Below are 6,000 nucleotides of genomic sequence, written 5' to 3' on the forward strand. Positions count from 1 at the left end.
ATGGCGCAAGCCGCGGGCGTGGATGATACGGACAGCGTGCGTGTGGTGGCGCGTGGCAGCGTGTGGGAAGTGCGCTTGGCGCGTGTTGACTCGTGGCAGCCCGTGGCCGCCGCTGATGGCGTCATCTGGCACGTGTGGCTCATGTGCCACCTTCCGAGGTGTTTTCTGGTCCAATTTTGGTACTTCCGGACTCCATTTTCCAAAATAAAAGCATTTATGGTCTCAAAAATGACATTTAATGAACATAAAAGATGATGTGTATTACACTCTCTCTCTTATAAGAATGGAAGTGCAGAAATCCTGCACTTCATCTTCTTCTTTAAGCCATCAAAAAATCAAAACGAACCCAAATTAGGGTTTGATGTATCTCATTAACCGTAAATCCAAATCTAACAAATAATATATGGTTTCGAAGGTCTCGAAACAAGGATTCTAAGTATATAAGATTTGTAGGCTGAAATTAAAGCATGTAAAACCATCATGCATATAAAGTTTCGGAAAAAAAAAATTTTAAAAAAAAATGGGTCTCCATTTTTCTTGAAATCTAACCATTGGATTTTCATGAAACTTTGCAGATATGTTCTACATTAAATATACTACAATATATATAAATTTCAGGTCGATCAGAGATAGTTTGAAAAATTATTAATTTTCATACATATATCGTATATATATTTATATAAAATTATACATCTACTTTAATGCATAAAAATAAGCACGAAAACACCCATTAAGGCTATGATACCAATGTCAATCAAGTATAACGCAGGGGGTAAAAATTTCAGATCATACCTTAGGTGATAGAACCTAAAGCGAAGAATCTGTGGGTAAATCACGTGCTTCAAAAATGCAAACAACGAACTCTCAACAGTGGAGTGATACTATAGTATGAGTATCACCCACACTAGTCACAGTACAAAGGCTTAATTGTTTTTCGTATGGGAGAGAGTTAGAGAAAGAGTCTGGAAAAAAAGGTTATGGGTGTTGGCTACACATTTTGTGCTAGCCAGTGACAATTCGACGCGTGGCAAAGTGAGGGTAATATGGGGAGACCAGGTAGGTCTTCGATCCTGATCAGACACGTGGCAATTAATATTGGTTGTTATAAGATCTGAGTAGTAGCGGATCAACAAAGAGACGTACAGTGACGTGGCTTCAACGGTTGCTCACATTCAAATTCGAATATAAGAGGGAAGCCTAACTGCAAGTGAAGGCATAGTGGAGCTACTTATAAGGTAGCATGATCAGCGACTACGGAGGAGCAGTTCGACGGTTTGAAGTACAATTCGATGGTTATCTTCGGAAAGTATAAATAGCAGGAAGGACTTCAGAGAAAGGACGAAGAAAAGATCTAAAGAATTACTTTACATATTCCAGTGTTATTTTCTGTCCTTTATATTTCTGTACTTTAAGTTCCTGCGCTGCACTTCATTTGTAGGAGTAGTTTTCGAGTATATTGCTGCTGTAATTCTCTACGGAACTAAGATCATTGTAAGTTTTTCATACTAATAAAATGCTTCAGTTTATTTAACTGTTCTTATGCTCAAGTTCTCTGAAGTCAAATTACTAGTAAGCCACCAGTAAAAGTCCTCTTTATTGAGGCCGAAAGAACCATAACATAATCGTCTGAATAATTGTTTGGCAATTACAATTCTGTAAGGACTGATTGATCCTTACTGGCACGCTCATAATTACAAAAGTAACCTTCGAAAGCCAAAAAGCCAACATATATTTTTGGCACGCCCAGTGGGACCCTTTAAAAAATGGCTAGACGTAGGAGACAAGGAGAAAATGAATATTTGGAAGAAGGCGTGGAATGAGAGGTGGAGACATCCAATCCAGAGGATAATGTGATAACATATCCTGTGGAGACTCATATCCTATCGGAACCTATGGTCGAACAGACCAATACTTCAGAGCAAATACCATTTGTTCGTAATAGTGGACGAGACTAAGGAATTGGACCATCCAGTGTCCCATCTACTCAGCCAGTCAATCCGTGGGGCGGCTTGGTAGATGTCATGGGACAGCAATTAATAAACACAATGGAAAGGTGGGCAGTATCCTTTTTAGATCGAATGAATAACCACCAACCAACGAATGTAAGACACATAGAGGAGGTGAATGTCCCTCAGCAAAGATTAGCTAGAGACAAACAGCCTATGCAAGCTAATGGACATTCTAATGGTCAAACCAGTAATCAGATTCATAAAAGATTACCACCTCAGTCTTGGTACGAACCCATTTCGAGGCCTGTAGCAGGCCAGAATGTCTCCATGTTCAACAGTGAAGCCATGCAAATTGGTGGATCTGGCCCGGTACAAGAGAATGGCATAAGAATGATTCCAAATCCCACATTCGAAGCCATACCTGGCACCAGGGGGTACAATAATCCCTTATTCGAATTTATACCCGGGGGGTTGGAAGGGATACAATACCTGTTCCAGCACCTTTCGTGGGTCCTTTCGCAGGACAGGCTCAAAGAGGTTATCTACACCCCCAACAGCACCCTCTACCACAGGGACAGCCAGTCCCAAATGTACCACCTTATGGACCAAGAGGACCACAAGCACAAGTTTGTCCACCAAATCCTGTGTTTGTTCCCCCAGTGGTGGTTCAGCAGGCGCAAAATATGGTCCCTAGGGACCAGATCACTGAGATAGTTAGGGAGTTGTGTGGACCAATGGCTCGGGGGGTCCAGACCCCTGTGTATAGAAAACCATACCCAGAATGGGTCGATAGGGTACATGAATATCCAAGAGGTTTCAAGATACCAGATTTTGTCCTCTTTCATGGGAACGGAAACCAATCAACAGTAGAACATATTGCTAGGTTTGCCGCTCAATGTGGTGAATTTACCAATCATGACTATATAAAGTTAAGACTATTCCCAAATTCTCTAACTGGAGGAGCATTTGTATGGTATATTAACCTTCCACCTGGCTCCATCCAGACTTGGCAGCAAATGGAAGAGGCATTTCATGCCCAATTCTTCCAATCAGAGCCAGAAGTTTCCATGGCAGACTTGGCCAGATTGAGTCAAAGGCCTGAAGAGAAGGCTACTCAGTTTATTTCCAGATTTAAGAGGGCTCGAAATAAATGTAAAGTAATCTTGCCAGAAACTGAATTTGTAAGATTGGCCCAAAATGGCCTAGAGTTCAGGCTTCAAAAGAAGTTTGATTCAACAGAGTTTAGAGATTTAATGGAACTGACTTATAAAGTATCTAGATATGAAGCATTACTAGAAGAGGAACAGGTTCGAAATAATGTATCATATAGGACATACTACAAAGATCCTAATTATAAGATTGATGCAGCAGAGATTGTGGGAAAAGAGCCTATGATCTGTGAAACGTTAATTCATAAAGATACGACAATTGACCAGCAGTTTAAAAAGAAAGATCTCCACAGGAAATATTATTTCGATTTAACTAAGGCAGATGACATTTTTGATCATTTGCTTGCGGCCAACTTCCTTGAGTTACCAAAAGGTATTAAAATTTCATCTCTTGATGAACTTAAAGGAAAAATATATTGTAAATGGCATAATTCTTGGTCTCACTCGACTAAAAACTGTGTTGTTTTTCGAGACAGGATCCAAGAACAAATTCGGAAAGGGAGTTTGAAGTTCCCAGCCAAAGCTGAAAAAGCCATGGGGATTGATAGCAATCCATTTCCAGAAATTGGAGAGGTGGCAGCCAATGTCATTATGTCAGACTTTCAGAACCTGTCCTTGAAAGAATTGGAGGAAGTCAATGTACAGATGCATGTGGCCAACCAGACAGCAACCAAAAAAGACCTTAGAAGTCCACCAGCTATGGGACGAGATTTCTCACATCAGAGGGAAGACTCTGATGAAGAAGCACTGGATGATGACTCCCTAGAGGCAGCCGTAATGCAACGAATGTGTCCCAGGTGCAGACTGAGTTATAAGTGGTTGAAAGGCCTTCCGGTCGATGGGAAACAGTATTACAGGGATGTGCAGAGGCGTCCCAAACCAACCAATGCTTATAATAAAAGGCCATATCCGGCTAATGTTAGGCGACAGCCATTAGTGGTTGAACCTGCAGTTGAGAGAATGCATGCTAAAGGCAAGAGGCCCTTATATGAGTCCAGATCACCTAACTATTATAGGTTGGAGAGTAGTCATTCTGAAAGAAGGCTGGAGAAGAGTTCAGGTTTTGGGATCAAAACCAGGAATTGGCCCCTTGGGCCAGCTTCACGAAGGACAGAAAATGATCACCATCATCGAGAACCTGAATCAAGCTCAAAGCTTGGAGACAGGGCCAAACAGTTGTCTTCACAGCCAGCCTCGAAGGTGACCTCGAAAGAAGAAAGAGGCAATTCAACGTCTGGGTCAATAAGTTCGTGGGTACCTGGAGTCCCAGATTGGTTTGTGATGCAAAACAAACCTAGGGAAATGCCTACCCAAAGGAATTTTGGAAATCAAAGTAGGATGGTTAAGCCTCCTTTGGTGGCCCCCAACAACTGGGTATTGCTGAAACACCCAAAAACGAGGGAACCAGATATGGTCCCCGTTATTTCCAGATCACAAATGAGAAAAATTCAGCGTAGGTACACCCAATACCAGAGAGACCTGAAAGAAAGTGGAGAGAGTTCTTCAATGATCCAGACTAGAGAAAAGAAGAATCGAAAGTCAGACCATAATTCAAAGCCAGTTTCACAAAACGAGGTGGATCGCAGCAGAGAACAGTTGGCCAAGGTTCATTCTGAACTGAAGGTCAGAGAGAAGGAAAGTCTAGCAGGGTTGGAGAAAGATCTGATGGAGAGTGGTAGCGGAACGGAAGAAGATATTGGCGTAAGTCAGAAGAAAGAAATGGTGGAAGAAGAAATGTTCGAAGCTTTCATGGCTGAGCAAACATTTCTGATTGGAAAACCAGCTGAGGAAAATCATTCGAAGGGACCCGTTACCAATGAAATACCAGAATGCATCATGCAGGATGTTTCTGAGGTAATTGACCAAGGTGACCAAAAGGGGAAACAGGTACAGCCAGCCATCCAGTTTGGCTCGTTTTCCCCAGTATCAGTGAACATGGTACACATACTACCACAGGAATTCCAAGCTGGAGATGAGAATCAAGAGGGGCAGGAAGCTGATCCAATTCCGATCTCTAGTGAAGATTCACAAGCGAGTATGGTACAAGATAATTTCGAAATGGTCACCCCAATGGAAGCTGAATATGAGAGCGAGGAAGTGGTAAGCATTAACCTCTCGTATCCATTCGAGTATCCCTCGAATTCCATGACGCAGCATGTTAAGCCTTTGTACATTAAGGCCTTCTTCGATGGGGTTCAGTTAAACCGAGTCTTGGTGGATAATGGAGCGGCTGTGAACTTATTACCGAAATCCTCCTTGAAGAAATTAGGGAAGAGGAATCCCAGGTTGATCCCAACCAGTACAACCATCGCTGGTTTTGCTGGAGACAAGCAGATGGCCCAGGGAATTCTACCCACCAACCTGAGTGTGGGAACCAAGGACTGCATGACGGCATTTTTCGTCATCGATAGCAATGCGAAGTACAATGCTTTACTTGGTAGAGATTGGATCCACACTAATAAATGTGTGCCTTCCTCTTTGCATCAGAAAATGATAATAGCTCTAGGCAATGGGAAGACGGAGGAAATTAATGCAGATCCTCAACCTTTCATAGCCTGTGCAGATTTCGCAGAAGCCAAGTTGTATATTGATGGCGTGGCACCGCTCAGTATACTGATGGAATTCGATGGCTCAGCCGAAGTAACGGCTGATAAGGAAGTAGCACACCTGAAGCAATTAGTCCAGGAGAGTGCTGGTGAAGAGCTAGTGGTTAAAGATGACAATGATGCCTGGTTATTGGCAGCAAGATGAAGCACCAGAAGCTAGGTCTTTGGCTTTAATCAAGTTTTCAATATTGGATATAAAGTCAATAGTCCAGAAAGTTCGAGAGCATGAGAAAGAAGTCATGACGATTGGCTGCAAGCGGGAGCAGCAACAAGCCA

The sequence above is a fragment of the Camellia sinensis genome, chromosome 14, assembly GCF_055761805.1.
Source record: "Camellia sinensis isolate YWXY chromosome 14, ASM5576180v1, whole genome shotgun sequence".
Classification (NCBI taxonomy): domain Eukaryota; kingdom Viridiplantae; phylum Streptophyta; class Magnoliopsida; order Ericales; family Theaceae; genus Camellia; species Camellia sinensis.